Genomic DNA, 16,409 nt, shown 5'->3' on the forward strand with positions numbered 1-16,409 from the left:
AAGCAAACTGGAAGCAGAACAAGGCCTTAAACCCTCAGTGCCCACCCCTAACAATGTACATCCTCCAGAAAAGCCATGTCTTTCCAAACAATGCCACCAACTAAAAGCCAAGTGTTCAAGTGCCTGAGCCTATTGGGGACATTTCCCATTTAAACCGACACAGAGTATGTAGCCTGAGATTTGTTAAGTGTGTCCCCTGGACACCAGAGGTCAAAGGATAATCCCCATTGACCCAAAGCCATGCAACATTTAAAAGTAGGTTTTGAAAGCTTTAAAAGTCATACAAAAGCAAGTTGTAATCAGTTACCTGTATTTTCTGTTTGAGAGCTGGTCTCCATTTGTCAGCCCTCCTAGAATGCTTTACTGTGATGACATGCTTCTTCTTGATGGGCAAGCAAGTCCTCCTTCCCGGTGAATAATTATTGCTGTTTTTTTAAAGTTATGTCATAAATAACTTTCAAAGTTTTATCGTCTTCTGAATCCTAGCATATATGTGTGCTGTATATATGTTTTGTGTGTGTATATATGAGTGAAGACAGTATGTGAGAGAGCAATAAAAGAAGGGAGGACACATAGAGAGAGAGAGAGAGAGAGAGAGAGAGAGAGAGAGAGAGAGAGAGAGAGAGAGAGAGAGAGAGAAACAGAGACACAGAAATGTGAAGGTCGAAATCAAAGCATTATTGACCTTGGATTTACAGTCTGCGTTTGGTTCCAACACCAGTCAGCAGAACCCAGTCACAATAGTAAACAGTAAGTGAGGCTGCTATGGGTGCACTAAGTGGGTCTCCCACACCCTCTTCAGTCAGTTAGTAGCTTTTTCTTTTCTTGCCTCTGGCTAAATATCCAACCATGTGAAGTTCCATGAGTACTACAAAACAAATGCACTTTATATGGTATATTTTTATTGTGTCATTGATGAACACGGATCCTTTTGATAATCATTTGTGAACATGCAACTTTGTGTCAGGATGTAAACTGTTTTTCAGAAACCAACGGATGCTCTCCCACAACGATGAACTTGGAGAGGATTTCTCACAGTGCTTTACCACTCCTCACCTTTGGGCCTCTGCCCAGCCCTCATCTCTCCCACATCTCCTCTCTTTAGGGCCTCAGGATTCCTCTCTGTACCTATGAGAATAACTGATGGATTAATCCTTCTCTGAGATATTATTTAATAAGGTGGGTTCCTCCCATGGGTATCAATGCTTTAATAAGGGAGTCTTATAGACTGTAAAGACTTAACAGCTTAGAGAAGGATTCTCCCAAGACAGATCTTTTGACACCGTGGAAGACTTGTGAAGGTGAGGGGAGGCACCTGGATAAATCACTTTTATTCATGTTTCCTAACACCATTTAGCTTTGAGAAATGGTTAAGCAGACAATGTTCCTCTTTTGTTCACAGAGCTTCTACTTTCTTTACTGTACATTCTCATTAGTCTAAACACTCGGCACTCTCCCTCTTTTCTACCTATCTTCAAGTTCAAACTACTGGAGTCTAAATGCACAGGTGTACCCAGACCAGAGTTCTCTTGGATATAGGCATCTCCATGTTATCATGCAGCAAAGCTAGACTAGTTCATTTGATTACATAGGGGAAACCCAGTGATTAGCCAGGTCTTCTAAGCACACCTGAAGAGTCCTGGAGCCCAGGCCACCACTGTGTAAACAGTTCACCACACATATCAAACCCTTAGTGCTTTGTCGCAGAAGTCTCTTTGTGCCCTCTCTGAACCCCCTTTTCATTCTTAAGCTTCCAACACTGGAAAAGGACCCTAGAAACCATCAATACAACTCTACCTGCCCTCTCCTTGTCCAAGTGCAACCCACCATCCCAGTTATTTCCATAAGTGCAATGGCAACTGTGTTTATAAATAAAATCTATCCTGAGCCCAAGACATCAAGGTATTGGCCTCACCTCTTACCTTTGATCCCATCTAACCCTATTACTCACTGGACTCTGTCACTCCATATGCCCCAAAGGCAATTATCTCACACTGACTGTGGATGTGGATACAGAGGTGCCTATTTGCATGTAAGGCACTGTAGGATTTTCTTTTACCTTCAGATTTAAATACAGAAAGTTTAACTGCAAAAACAAAATAGTTTCAGTTGAAGGTTTAAAGGATTTATTTGCCACATCCACAACAGAGACTAATGGCATCCTTAGTATCACCTCATTTTTACTTGTGTGTGTGGTTATTTTTTTGTCTACATACTCAGGTTTATTATTAATTCATTGAGCTATTCCCTGCCCCCACCCTTGAGTCTTATCTCTCTCCTCCTTTATCACATTCTTCACTCAACCATTCCTCTTATGACCTGCCTTCCTTTTTTCCCCCCCACACTCACTCAGAATTACTAGCACGGATGGCAGGCCACTGCTCATCCACACACACACTCTTAGAAACTGATTGCAGGGCAAGATGCCATTAATAGCCACTCTGTTCGGTTCCCTGCCATCAAGCCTCAGCACTGTCCGTGAGCTACTGCTACCATCATTTCAAATCTGAATTGAAACATCAGTTCCCTGAGGAAGCCTTCCATGACCTGCCCCCAATTAGATCTTGTCCCTTTGTTTGTGTTCTCAGAACTTACTGTAATGCCTTTCCCTCTATCGTTCATGGTTTGCAATTATGTATTTGGACTGGGAATTGACAAATGCATGTCTGTGCACTGGCTATACGGGCTCAGGGGTGGGTGCAGATATGAGTCTTTCATTCACCACTCACTCTGCTAGGTCTTAATTCATTCTTGGCTCAAAGTATTGATAAATGCTAATTCATACTCACCATCACTAATGCTAACCTACGGTCAGCTTGGCCTTTGTTATTAAATCAAGCCTGACTATAGGAGAGACGTTTATAAATCGACTTGCTCCTTCCTCCCTTCATGCATTTTTATTCCACACATCCGTTAAACAACAGCAGCAGCAGCAGTAACAACAACACACACACATAAAATGATGATGATTGGACTAAGAAAATAAGAATGAAATAATACTAGGGTCTGGGAAAGGAAATGTGCCACTGTGTGGAGGACAAAAGGCAGATAGTACATGATTCTAATTCAAAGCAGAAACTGCCTGCTGCCTAAGAGAAGTGAAGTTGGCTTTCAGCCGGGAGGAGGAGGGGAGTCTCCACAGAGGAGGTAGCCTGTGGCTGGCATGCAGATTAGAGAGAATTTGTCAGGTGGAGGTGGAAGAGACAGCGTTCTCCCCAGAGTGTCACACACATGTGACTGGACAGTGCAAAGAGGGAGGGATGAAAACAGAGACTGACAGGAGGTGGGCGCTGGTTGCAGGAGCTCAGGTGTTTTATTCTTAGGTCAGTCTGGTCATTGGTGGTCTGTGGGACTAACTAATTTGAAAGGTTAGTTTGGAAGATTCACTCAGCTCCTGAGTTTCAATAGGAATTATCCATTGGGTTGATTATATGGCTTCCAGCACAGATATTTTCAATGATCCCTGTTTCGGGGGAGATCCAGCATTTGGGGTGGTATGACTGTAGACTGGGTCCTTATGTTAATATGACAGCCACTTCACATACTGAGCTATATCCATGCTGTTCCCCATTTCCCAGAACAGGGACCCTAACCTCTGCCGCCCTGGCTTGGCATTAGCTGTTGAGTCTGCTGAATTCTCATTACCTATGGTTAGAGATTCAGCATTTGCGTGGCCACTATTGATACTTACTCTTGTTCTCTTGAAATGAATGGGTGGCTCATCACACGTCTTTTGGAGCTGGGACTTCCTACTTCTATTTTCAGATGAGACCAATAAAAGTTGTAAATGACAGAACCAATTTCCAAACCTCACTCTTTTTGTCAAAGATGGAACTGGCATTTGGTTCATTATCTCTTTCACTTTTAAAAAGAATGAGTAAGTGCAAAATTTCACTGCAGCAGTAAAAATCTAACGAGTCCTGACCATGTATATATACCACATTGTATGTGTGCTATGTGTATGTATATGTTTGTGCGCAGATGTGAACACCCATGCTCATATACACAGAAGCTGGAAGGATGACGTAGGGAGTCTTCCTCAACTGTCTTCCACCTTTGTACCAGGCTTTTTCTTTTAGGGCCACTAACCAGCTCCCAAATCATAACACGGAGACTTATTATTAGTTATGAGCGCTTGGCCTTAGCTTATGCTCATTTCTAACTAGCTTTATCTACATTTTGGTTTGGGGCTTTTTTTGTTTTGTTTTGTTTTTTTGGTTTTCAAGACAGGGTTTCTCTGTATTGTTTTGTAGGCTGTCCTGGAACTAGCTCTGTAGACCAGGCTGGCCTCGAACTCACAGAGATCTGCCTGCCTCTGCCTCCTGAGTGCTGGGATTAAAGGCATGCTCCACCACCGCCCAGCTGGTTTGGGGCTTATTTATTTATTTATTTATTTATTTATTTATTTATTTATTTATTTTTAAGTTTAAATTTAGATTAGAAACAAGGTTGCTTCACAAGTCAGATCCAGGTCCCTCTCCCTTTCCCTCCCCTCCTCCTGTGCCCTCCCCTCAACCCTCCTTTATTCCCTCATTTCCCCAGGGAGGGTGAGGCCCTCCATAGGGGTGTCCATAGTCTGGTTTGGGGCTCTTTATTCTTTATGTACGTCCTAATATGTGTCTGTTGACTGGCAGCTCCCTGACTGGTCCTGGATGTCTCCCTCATTCTCTCCTCTCCTCTTCTCTCATTCCTCCTGAGCCTGGATTTGCCCTCCTATTTATTCTCTCTGCCTTCCAGCCCCACCTGTCCTCTCTCTGCTAAACTCTTGGCCATTCAACTTTTTTATTAAACCAATCAGGTGCTGTGGGCAGGGAAGGTGAAACAAATGCACCACATCTTTACATAATTAAACAAATGTAACATTAACAAACGTAACATAGCTTTATATAGTCAAAGTCATATCTTTGCACAGTTAAAATAATATTCCATAACACACCTTTGTCTTTGGGACAGGGCCTATCACTATGCCAGCAGCTCATCATTTCACCCGGCTAGCAAGCTCCCCAGAACCATGAAATCTCCCCAAATGCTAGATTTGCAGGGACATGTAGTCATGTGTAGCTTGACACAAATACTGGGGGTTGAACTCAGGTCCTCTTGCTTTCACATCAAGTGCTTTTAGACACTGAGTCATCTTCCCAATCTTCCAAGTGTTATTGTATACACTGAACAGTTACATGACCACAAAAATTTGTGAGGCATGACTACTGCTGCCCTCTTGGTTATAGATGAGGAAATAGTCACAAGAAACATTAAGCAGTATGCCTTTTCACAGAGCAGGTAAGCAGAAGAAGCTGGGTAGAAACTCGGACAGTCTCACTAGAGTCTGAGATATACTGTGTGACAACACTCCTGTATGTATGTATGTATGTATGTATGTATGTATGTATGTATGTATATATATATATATATATTTCATTGTCCTATATAAAATAACTGCTAAATAAATGTCCAAATACCATTTCCTTCTTTGATGTCAACTATATACTGTATACCTAGATTTGCCATTTGTGGTTTATTCAATAGATGCTCAAATGTAGTACATCCTATGACTGATGTCTACCCTACCGTGCATCTAAGTTTTGTCTCTTAGCCCTTGCAATACTGTGGTTCCATGCTTTCCTTCTGTTCTATTTCCCATCATGGCCCATCTTCCCTGTTCTGGATAATTACAGACAATCTTTTCTCTTCTGTGCCTACGCTTAGCAAACAGGTCTACATTGTGACACTCTGGGGAACAAGCCTTTCATGGACTTGTCTATGAGCTTCCAAAGACTCAGGGAAAATCTTTTGAAATGTTGAGCATTGAGTCTAAAAAGCAAAATGAGTAGCCATTGTAGACTAAAATATTAGTTGTGTCAGATGCTAAGCATTTCACATGTGTCCTGTTTAGGAGTCACAACAATCTGGCTAAGGCTTTTCCTCCTGTGCCTAGGGAGACCTGGTTGTTGCATTTGATCCGCAGAAACCAAGCAGAAGGATTTGGTATATTGGCAAACTCTTATAATCCTAGGGCTGGGACCCAGAGACAGGATGGTTCCAGGGGTACCCTGGTGAGTGTGCCTTGCTTACTTGGCAAGTTCCAAGTCATAGAGAGACCTTGTCTCAAAAATTAAATAGGTGGATGGTGCCTGAGGAACAGCACCCCAGGGTGCCCTCTATACACATATGGACATGCACCAATGTAGGTGTGTACCTGTACACACACAGAGAGAGAGAGAGAGAGAGAGAGAGAGAGAGAGAGAGAGAGAGAGAGAGAGAGAGAGAGAGAGAGAGAGAGAGAGAGAGAGAGAGAGAGAGAGAGAGAGAGAGAGAGAGAGAGAGAGAGAGAGAGAGAGAGAGAGAGAGAGAGAGAGAGAGAGAGAGAGAGAGAGAGAGAGAGAGAGAGAGAGAGAGAGAGAGAGAGAGAGAGAGAAGGAGGATGGGGTAGTTTTCTCCTCATTTTATGGAGGACAACTGAAGCTCAGAGAGTGAAGTTTCCCCCAATCATGTTTGTAGAAATACTATATTATCAGGACAGACTCTGTAGTATGACTTCAATGATCATCCATTTTATTAACAGACATTTTAAGTACCTACTATGAGACAAGCCTTCTGTTAAGACCTAAGGATGTGTCAGTGCAATAAGATGGCCATCAGCCATTTGCAGCTGCAGGAAGACACATGATTAGCAAAAACACTAATTGTGATAAGTATCCAGAAAAAAAAGATGAGGTAAATGTGCCCCCATATTCCAAAAGTGATAAATAATAAAAAAACTTTTTAAGAAATATATATCACACTTAATAAAGCAATTATTTCTTTCCCCTCATCTTCGTTCCTTGTCTTTTTTTACTCTCATTATTAAGGAGTTTATTTGAAGAGCTAAGGTTTTTAATGGTGTGCAAAGCATGTAATTGTTCTAACTACTAACTCTGAAACCATTGATTGGTACCACCTTAGGCCTTGTAGGAGCTTAGTAGGAACAGCCACCAATGGTATCATGCACTACACGAGCTAAAGACTTCTAGAGGAAGTTTGTGAGGGTCAGTGTCAATCCTACTGAGTTCCCTCTGCATGGAAGGTAAGGGAATCCAGCTCGCAAGCTCCAGTGTGGCAGCAGCAGGCTGTGGGCCGTGAGGACTTAGTGCCCTGGTCTTGTTTACAATTTGTCTGAGGCTTCTTGAGCTCAGCCCAGCCAGATGGACTCTTCCTCTCAAATATCAGACCTGATCTTTTCAAATAAAACAGTACAAAGCACATTAAAAGCTTTGATCCAACTGTTTACTTTGCATTTGTGTCTGTTGGGGAAATGGGGACAAAGGAAGGATTTATTAGGCCTTGCTGTGGGTGGCCAGTGCAACCACTGGGCATGTGAGAGGGAAATTGGGAGGACTCTGTACCGGCACATTTGGGCCACTTGTCAGTATCCGGATGCCTGGTGCTTTCCCTAGCATCTGTCAACTGCTCTGAGGGCCTTTTGCTTTCTTTCAGCCTTCTTTCTTGTCTAGGGCAAGTTCCCAAAAGGGAGGCCAGAGTCGATCAGTCCCTTTCTAAGCCTCAGGACAGGTGGGAGTGTCCAGTCTTAGGACTCTCCTATAAAGGTTCACGGCATCGCTGGGTGATCCACTTGCCTTGTCACAAGTGACCTCAGATTTTCAAAGCACCCGTGTGAGATGACTTATTTGATCCACACCCTTCTGAAGGTTATGCATGTAAAATCTCTTCCTTCATTATCTGCCTCACCCACAGCATGCACATACACTCCATGGGCTTTTCTATGTTCTGATCACAAGAAGGGGAATCTCTGAATGACTCTTGCCATATAACCTCAGAAATCGTCTCCTTCCTGCAAAGTAGGTGAGATTTGCCCAGTTTAGGGATTTAAGAATGCTGTAAGCCACAGAGGTTAGTAACTGGTTCCTTGACTCTAAGGGTTGATATGTATGCATTATCGTATCACCAAAGGAAAAGCTGAGTTAAGACCCACACAAGGCATCTTGGCCCTGAGACATGTTTAACTTGTGCTTCATCTTCCCGGAGTTGCAGGACTGAGCTCCTGATGGGGTATTTGTCCTCTAAGCACCGGCTGGAAATTCTGTACCTGTGCCAGATACCCAGTGCAAGGACAATCACTCTCAGGACACACTCCTTTAGGTCCCCTCTCTAGGTCTGCTCTATTGTTCATCGGTGTCTAGTAGAGACTGGAAACATCTCTGAGAACAAAACCGCATTGAAGATTTTTGAGATGGATTAAATGGTCAGAATGTACAACCCTCTGGAGCTCAGCCGCCTTCCCCTGAACATGAATGGAGACGGAACAGAAGAGCAGCAGACAGGACCAACCCTGACTAACACTCTCAGACAGCATCCAGTGTCGGGAGTCTACAACATCTCCGAGGGAGGGTTGACTGACAGTTATCTTACTGATCAGCTCTAGGTATCCCTCATTGCCCACCCCACCCAGGCCCCAGATAAAACTGTTGCACATGAAACCTATGGTCTCTGGAGAGTTCAGGAAAGGGACCATGGGGGAGAATTTAGAAATTCCAGAACAAACCAACACACGATGCTTAATGAACTGCCATGTTTAATGGAATTAACTGCTTTAAAACAGAAACAACAACAACAACAAAAATCCAGCGATTTCTAGATTTTAAAAAGAAACGGAGCCTTTTTGGGGAAAAGAGATTAGACACATGTTTTTTCATGTTCATCAAATAGTGTTTTCAAATTTCTGGGTGATGTGTGAGAGAGTGAGCATGTATGAAGACTAGGTACTGTAATTTAATTGCTTGTAATCTAACTTGGCTTTTTGTTCCTATTTTCTTTCTTTCTTTCTTTTCTTTTTCTTCTTTTTGTATCAGTTAATCTGTTGGTTACATTTTCAGCTTTTCTTTGCTTCTGGTTTCATTTTCAGATGAAAAAATGCTAGGCACACAGGGCTGCTGTCTGGTTGCCATGGTGACCACAGCCTATTATCCTGCCTTGTCATTCATCAAGAAAGAATTGCACTTGACAGAGGCAGAGGGAAATGCCTGCAGTCTGCAGCATGGGAAGGGGGAAAAGCTTTTCTTGTCTTCTATATACGTAAAGGCCCTTTAATGCCCGTTTAGTTACATGTTTTATTTAGCATTATTTATTACTTGTAACGGTGATAATTGATACCTGTAAAATATACAACCCCTCCCTTCAACGTATTTAACGTGCAATTTGTCCATTTGCTTTGCTTTACTTTTCCCATTTCAGACCCATGACTAGTGTTGCACCCCCACTCTCTGCCACCACAAATACTGAGTCCATTCCAGGAATAGAAACCGCCGAAGGATTACATTCTCCACGGAGAATGGTCGCTGTGAAGGTAGCTAGCCGAGCCAGCTTTCCCTCCTTTCATAATCAACAGTTCCCGTGTCTTGCTGCTCCTAAAACTGATGAGTGCAGTGCATGACCAATGAATAATTGAACTAACTACTGATTAAATTATTTCTCCAGGTGTGCCGTGTCTATGGAATACGGTGCCAGCCAAAGAATTCCAAACTCCGGCGGTCTTTTCATGAGATAATCACACATAAAATCATGGTTCTTTCTTTGACAAATTTGGACCTACATGGAATCCATTGTTCTTCAAAGGCAGGAAAGGGCTCTTGCTTATTATCTGGCTGGTCCTCATTATGGCCACCTGAATGAATCCAAAGTACTTCCAAAAATAAATGGTCTCATGACTTTTGTGTGTTGAAACACCTAGGCTTTTGTTTATTTTTTTTCAAGTCTGATATGTTCCACCTCATTATTCAACTCTTAAAATGTCTGTATCCGGCTGGGTCATTTTAAACAAGTATGCTGATGGCTTGCTTTGCTCTCCGAGAAATGTTTGGTTTCCTTGTTAAGGTGAAGAATGTTGTAAAACAGGCAGTATTCTAAGTCGTGACCTCGAAGGGTGGAGTTTGAACATCTCCTCTTTTGTGTCTGTGATCAGGGAAAAGACGGACAATGTCTGTATGTCATCTGGAGTGGGTAACACTGCAGCAGTTAGCATAAGCAATGCTGCCAGAGATTAAGCCACACTATGTTGTGTGTGTGGGGGCAGTTGGAGTGAGGAACATTGATACCTCAAGCTCCAATTCTGTTCTGTCTGAAGGTAATTTCCCTGCTAGAGGTTGAATGCAGCTAGTAAATGCATGGAGCCAAACAGAGGCACCATCTTTTTGCAAATAAAGTGGGGACACACAATAATGTGGTCAGTTTGGTATTGAGATGGTTCAGATTCTAGCCTTCCCACTACTTCCTTAATTATCTTGATAATTTTGGCAAGAGGAGGTTTGGGGGTGGAGAGGGATAATTCTGAAAGAATTAAATAATTATAGCTGTCAGGAAATCCATCCAGGATTTTATACATTCCTGCAGAACAGTTCAAAATCCCTTAATTTTCCTTTCATATAAGCTAAGTCCATTAGGACATACCTTACAGCATCTGTTAGATAACCAGCCATGTAAAAACACAGGGCCCATGGAATGTGTTTCGTTTGGTTGGTTTTTCATCTTGACTTTTAGAGACTAAAAAGCAACAACAGCAAAAAAAGGAACAGATACACTGGGCTTAGAATTGTGCCTATTTCTTTCTCTCTGGTTCTGAGCTTTCCCTTTAATCCTGCAGTAACGGCACTGTTCATTTCCTGTTAAACTTCAAGCCTACCTTTTGATTTTCAAATGTCCCTTAGGCTAATGTTTTCACTGAAGAATGAAATGAACAGGCAGAAACAATTAAGCGAGCAGATACAGTGAAAATGAACACCGCCCGGCACTCTCACACAACTGGGAGTGTATGAAGGAATTCTGCTTGGAATCTGATCGCCCAGCCACAGAGTTCTCACCTCCCCGGTCATTTTTCTTTTGCCCCCCCTCCAATGCACACCACTTCCCCTTTATGGAAGAAAAAGATCTAGGCGTACAAAGAAAGGCCTAAATACTTGCAGGCATGGGAAATATTTTCTCTGCCTGCTACTAGGACCGGATAATCTCCAAGAAAGAAAATCCACCTAGACATTTTAAACTCTGAATGTCTCCCAAAGCCTGTTAAATGTTCACATGTGTCTTCATGAAATCTGTAATATGAATTGTTTACATAGCCCTGATTGAGGGCATGAGAGCCATTAAAAAGGATCTTGTCGGTTTAGGGAGGGAAAAATGTTAAAATTGGGACTGTTACCCACAAGGAGAAGTGCAGGCTTTTGTTTTTTTGCAAAAATAATATATGGCTCTTGATATTAAAAGATATTTTAACAACCAAAAGTATGCTGGTTAAGAGCCTTAAAAGTTCTACAAGGAATTAACAAGGTAACAATTAACTCTCCCCAAACAGATTTGCCAGCGTGTGTTGATGGCAGCCCCGTTGTGCTATGAGAGCTGTCACTTTTTTCTGGAGCCACACCGAGACATTTTATGTGGCAGGACCTCAGCATTCCTAGTGTGGGTTTACTTTGTTCAGATGTTTGGCTGTGATGCGAGAGACTGGGTACACACCTCTGCAAGTTGATGGAGTCCTTGTGTATGTCTCAGAGGACTTCTTATCCTAGAGGAGGCCTGTGGGACTGGTTCAGTCTGAATCCAGGCTTTTATTTCTTTAGCCCAGATGGAACTGGGAGGTGTCTATGATAGACTCAGAATGCAAGCCCTATAAAGCTCAAACCTGGCAGATATCTCCTGTAAAGCAATGGTATACCTCCATCCTGAATGAGGAAGATGAAAGACACTCATAATTTAAGCTGAGTGCAAGGCATGGCTTCCTTTTCTAATTTTCTTTTAAAAACTGAATCCACCCTTCAGAATTTTCTCAATGAAACACCTCTCTTGTAAAACAGGGTCTTTGTATTCTTGCTGTTGTTGTGATGGGAATATATTTTTAATGCCATAGAATAGTTTAACCCTGCAACAGTGAAGAGCTGAAGACAGCTGCTAGCAAACATAAAACAGCCATATACCAGCATTACAATGGATTTTTATTTGAGATTTCAGAATAGGGTAAATTTCTCACTTCACCAAATGACTGGCTCCATGCAAATTGACTTCATATAACAGGAAACATTTCCCTGGACAAAGCAGGCTCTTTATATCACTCAAATACCAAATATAGACATACTCCCTCCTCTTGGTTATTTACGTTTTTAAAAACCTACAAATAAAACACCTAAGAACTGTGGAGATATGAAGCTCTCCAGTAAGGCATTCTTCCAGAATTTATAAACCAGCCCAGAGCCAGTTAAATAAATGAGTTTTAGGCTGTCTGTGGAGGACTTAAGCAAAATAGGATTTTTCTACCAGACAGATTAAGATCACTTGATCATCATGCTTGTCTTTTCAACACACACAAAAGAGGAAAATCTAAAATGTCTCTGAATGGATATTTCAGCATAACATTGAAAGTCAAAAACAACTAGACAGAAACAAAAGAATAAGAGATAGGGAAGGGTGGCAGTAGGTAAGGGATCATTAAATCTGTGAAAGAACCTATTGAAGATGCCTATAATGTCACAATTATATGTATGAGATTAAAATATATTGGCAAAAATAAAACTACTGAAGTAGATTTCACGGAACCTGAGAGTCGACAGTGGCTCACTTAAACATCTATGCTGAACCCATGATGAGACCTTGTTGGGGAAGATCTTTATGGATTTAATAATGCTAAGGAACTCTCAAGAGAGGAGCATCATTGATAATGATGGTCCTAAATCCAATAACACAGTTCCTTATAAGAGACTGCAAAGGGATAAGACACACACAGTGGGGAGGTCATATGGGCACAGAGGCAGGAACTGCCACTAGCCACAAAAAATGAGAAGAGACACATGGGGTGGGTTCACAGTGAATGCCTCCAGCAGAAACCACCTTGATTTTGGATTTAAGGCTTTCAGAACTGTGTGACAATGAGTTACTCTTATTTTATGACACACATTTACAATAGCCCTAGGAAAGCAATATGGGGTTATTTGACAATGGGAAAAAAGAAGCAAACTGACAGAGTTCAAGGAAAGACAGAGTTGCTGAACTCTTAGAAGGTGGTGCATGGAAGTATATCTCATGAACAACCAAAATTCAGGGACCAGTTTTAGTTATGGCATCCTTTCTCTCTGTCTTCTTCACCAACTGTAATGGAAAACCAACTTTCTTCACTTGGTAAGAAATACTCTCTGCCAGCACCTGAGTTTTCCATTTTCTAGTTTCCATCACTTCATAAGGATGTATCTCCACCCATATTTACAAATCCCATGGAATGATTTTACAATACCAATAGGGTCATGTTTACCTATAAACTAACCAGCAAAGATTAAGCCACCAAAATCTTATCTAATATGACCATTCCTGAGAAGATCCGATGAATAGTGGATATGAGGGAATCATCGCCTGGGTTCTTTTCCATCTGTAAATATAGAGCTGTCTTTCTGGAGAACATTGGCATAACATTGCACAGATAAGATTTGCAAGGCAGTCTGACCTATGTCATTTATAGGTGGTATGGCATTAGAAAGTCACTAAACCTTGCAAAGCTTTGTCTTATTTTTTTTTTAAATGGAGATAGAAATGACTGGGGGTATAGCCCAATGCTAAGATTTGCCAAAGTATGTGAGGTTCTTAGGTTCAATTTCCAGCACTGAACAAAACAACAACAACAACAAAGACAGAAGCAGATGTGATAGTGTAAATCCAACGTTCAGGAGGCTAAGGCAGGAGGGTTATGAGTTCAAGGCCAGATGGGGTAACATAGAGAATTTTAGGCCAGACTGGACTTGATCGCACTCTGTCTCAAAATTAAGGTGGGGTGGGAATAAAATAAAGAGATAAAGATGGAGTTGTTGTTTGGTAAGTATCTTGAGTCTACAAAAATCTCAGTAATGTTAGCTAAGAGTGATCATAGATACAGAGAGCTTGAGTAGACACAAGAGACAGATAGGGTCAGTTGCTTTATTTTAACAGATGAGATTTCAAGTTTTAAGCTTGTGAGAAAACCAGGACAGGAATTTGGGTTACTCAACTATCAGATTAATGTTTTTTTGTTATTTTACAGGCTCTGTCCCCATTTCTGTGGATATAAAATGAGGTCTAAGTTGGAAGCTGTCACTCAAATAAGGAAACATTGGGCTTTAGATTTGATAATGACACAGGATAATTTTTTTTCAAAGTTCAAAGCAATGGGTTGGGAGTGGGAGGTGAGGGACCAGTTACGTGTCTGCATCATACGGCTTTTTCTGGAACTTACAGGACTCAATTATTTTGAGAAGCATTTAGAACACAGACAATGAAACCGTGGTGGGATCGAGGCCTTTAATTTTTAAGCTGATTTCTTATAATCCCTCCGCCACCACTACCACTCTATTTATTTTTCCTTTTGCTTTCTTTCATTATGTAGCAATATTTAGAAAGGAACTACTTGGCTCAGTTTTGTAGTGAAGAAAAAGAAAAAAAAGGTATACCTTCTGCAAGCCAGAGTTAGTCCAAATAAGAGCAACCCCACTGTGTGTGGCAGTTACAACCCAGCTCATTTTTTAAACCTTATAATATCAACACGGTGCTCAGTGTTTACATTTTAAAGTCTCGATAAGACCAACTATACTTTCAGATTGCAGTAGACCAGAAAGATCTTATTTCTTCAAAATTCCATAATCAGAACTGAGGACACACACACACACACACACACACACACACACACACACACTATATGTAAGTTGTACAAATGCGTATCTGTATATACGCACAGACGTATAGTATGTGCATTGCTCTAAAGCGAGTATGCATTTGAAAGGCCCCATTCTCGTAGCTGTCCTGCTTTAGATGACTAATGTGAGCATGAGTCTATTTCCTGCATTTGTAGGAATAGATCAACGCTAGTTTTCTTTATCATTGCACGGTATGAATGCAGCCAACAGAGGGAACGGTTGAAATGAACACAATGGTATGACAGGATACTTAAGAAAAAAAAAGGAATTGGAACCATTGTACTCTCAAAAATCATGACTAATTCCATCTGTGAATTTGATTATTAAATTCCAAATCTTTCCAAGTTTTGACAAACATCCACACAGCAGCCCTACTGCTTGATTAACTCTGAAGTATTTTGCTTTTGTTAACGATTCTTTTCTACAATGTCCCTTGCTGATCTTGGTCTGGGACAGTCTGTGCTAGAGTGACCCTCTGATCTGAGACTTTCTGGAAAGCTTAAATCTCTAGGTCTGCAATATCTCAAGACATCATCTCAGATTTCATAAATACGGTGTTGTAATGTGTGAATTTAAGGAATTTACCTTTTTATAATAGCCTCTGCAAAATGGATATAGTTCTGATTTTATCTTTGCTGTAGATCGTCTTCTCTGGTTATATGCGCAGTAAGGATCATGTTTGCACACCCTAGAGGTATTGCCATACAGTCAGTCACTCCTTCACTGGTATGCATCAGGTACCTTCTTACTCACTACTGCACTCCAGGTTATAGTCTAGGTACCTGGGGTATATAGCTGCAGAAAGCAAAGTTAACTGACTCATATAATCTATTGGGGTTTAAAATAAGATTGATTAGAGATAATCTCATTAACAGAACTTTTATGCAAAGACTTGAGGTCTGAGAGGAAGTCTGACATTTGAATACATAGAAGGGATATTCCTGACAGCTGGAACAGCCACTGCAAAGCACAAAAGAAAGTGAGCATTTTTGTAGGCCTATGTCTCAATTCCTGCGACCCACGGATAGAGTACTTTACCCTGTAAGAGCAAGGTTAAAGATGTTACACTAGGGAGGTCACTCTGGATCAGCCAGATCAGTCTAAAATCATCACAAGCATCCTTCTGCTAGAGAATATGCATGGAGCAGAAAAATGATAGCTTTCCTTAAGATGACAGAAATGCACCAGCCGCTTTTCATGGACAGTGGCTGGACTCTACAGAATCCAGACATGATAATACAGGATTTTCTTCTTACTTTTGAATTCCATGTCTTCCTACCCCATCCTACCTTCCTCCTGATAAAATCCACTGGGCAGCAGGCCTGTGGGCCTTGGGTGAGCAGATGGGAGAAACAGCTAAGGGAAGTTAAGAGATGTGCCTATTGTCTTTGTAGATGGACAGGGGATGCAAACTGAAACATGGGACTCGAGAAAACAGTGAAAGCAATGAGGAGGACTTTCCTACCAGCGTTTCCACAGGAGCACAGTCCTGAGGACACCTCGACCGAGCCCTCTGAGACCCATGTGAGGCTCCTGACTGCTAGAATGAAAGACGACACATGTGGATGCTTTCAGGCCGCCGTGTTTATGTTAGACTGTTCTTCTACAATAGGAAGCTAGTGAACAAACTCAATAAATAGTATATTCATTCACTCTACTGGTCAGACAGTTTTCAGATAACATTACTCTGTATGGTTCATACATGCCAGGCACTGAGCT

Source organism: Mesocricetus auratus, unplaced genomic scaffold (genome assembly GCF_017639785.1).
Source record: "Mesocricetus auratus isolate SY011 unplaced genomic scaffold, BCM_Maur_2.0 Super-Scaffold_100022, whole genome shotgun sequence".
Taxonomy (NCBI): domain Eukaryota; kingdom Metazoa; phylum Chordata; class Mammalia; order Rodentia; family Cricetidae; genus Mesocricetus; species Mesocricetus auratus.